Source organism: Sinocyclocheilus grahami, unplaced genomic scaffold (genome assembly GCF_001515645.1).
Source record: "Sinocyclocheilus grahami isolate Dianchi unplaced genomic scaffold, SAMN03320097.WGS_v1.1 scaffold231.1, whole genome shotgun sequence".
Classification (NCBI taxonomy): Eukaryota; Metazoa; Chordata; class Actinopteri; order Cypriniformes; family Cyprinidae; genus Sinocyclocheilus; species Sinocyclocheilus grahami.
In genome coordinates, this window is record NW_015505410.1 from 788,855 (window position 1) to 790,225 (window position 1,371).

A 1,371-nucleotide genomic window follows, 5' to 3' on the forward strand; every position below is an offset into this window, starting at 1 on the left:
AACATACTGAAATTTAGAAAATAAAATAGCAGGAAAATGTATACTCTTTTTTATTTTATATAAAAGATATGGAAGTGTCTGGTAATGCATTTTTTGAAAAACATGGCAAAATAATGAGATGTATATATGTGCAATATATTCTCAGTACCGCAAGCGCAAGTTGTATAACATGTATGTTCAAGGTCTATGTTGTGCAATAGGAGGATGGCCTTTGGATGGAAAGCTACAGTGTTTAGTGGGTTGGTGGGATTAGTGAGGGAGAGGTGATGGGTGAGAGTCATTTATAAAGTTTTGTGGCTTGTGGGAAATTCTCTAATCTTAGTTATTGCTGTCACACACGATAATATAAAAGCTACACTACTGTTCAAATGTTTAGGGTCAGAAAGATGACTGATTAATACTTGATTATGCATTAAATTGATCAAAAGTGACAGTAAAGACATGTATAAAGTTACAAAAGATTTCTATTTGAAATAAATGCTGCCGAAGATCCTGAATTTTTTTTTTATCAAAGTTGCTCCAAAAATATTAATCAGAACAACTGATTTCAATATTGATAATAGCAAGAAATGTTTAGTTACTAACTGTTACTAACTCCAACAGTTCTGTAAATCATCTAAAAAGAAAACAGACTAATGAAAAAACAACAACTACCTTACACATTCCTATGACTTGGAAAAAAGTTGATGTTTAAATAGGTTTTGGGGTCTTTTCAGCTGGTGAGGCTGAGAGAACAGCAAGGCCAGCCTAATCCAGCTCAAAGTCTAATATAGCTGAATTTCATGCTAAAATATTTTAGGCTGGTTTAAGATGCGTTTCAGCAGGTTAATATTATGTCAAAGGACGCCTTCCAGCGGATCATATATGAACTACACTAGTCTGATAAAACAACAGTGGCGTGTAACCTGCCTAATAACGGGAGGGCTGAAGACTGCATATTTAAAATCCCCTATATCCATGTTTTTATACACTCTCACAGTGTATAAAACTACTTCACGATGTCCTTTCATTAAGGTCGCTAACCAAAAGCTCCTTCTCACTAACAGATCTTGTAACAAATGTACACTAGATCTTTCTGTTACGACACATACGACACACGACAAAGAGCAGGTGAATCGATGCAGTCCACACGCAAAGCAGGACGCGAAGCCGACTGGCCACATACGCTGCGTCTGTGCTGTGCTGTCACCTGCCGGAAGATGCAGGTCTAGTGCGCTGACTGTATTCCACTGAAAGGCGTTTGGCAGCTTGTCGTAGCCTAATAAAGGAAATGGGAGCGAAGCGATAGCATTACTCGTCTCCATGGAGCGCCACATAATGCGCCATCCTTCAAACAACACGTTTTAGAGAAAATGGTGCCCAGTTCAACGA

At 38.0% G+C, this 1,371-nt stretch overlaps 1 protein-coding gene across 4 annotated transcripts in view; it reads left to right on the top strand.

Annotated features, from left to right (window-relative positions):
• The first annotated feature begins 1,119 nt into the window (after positions 1–1,119).
• The window catches only part of LOC107597388 (rho guanine nucleotide exchange factor 7-like), a 31,600-nt gene continuing 31,348 nt past the window's right edge, over positions 1,120–1,371 (top strand). For 3 of the 4 annotated variants that reach the window (XM_016288419.1, XM_016288420.1, XM_016288421.1), the window contains exon 1: positions 1,121–1,362. The gene's annotated coding sequence lies outside the window, so the exon portion shown is untranslated. Of the gene's footprint in view, positions 1,363–1,371 lie in introns of all 4 variants that reach the window. The other variant, XM_016288418.1, reaches the window with a different exon arrangement.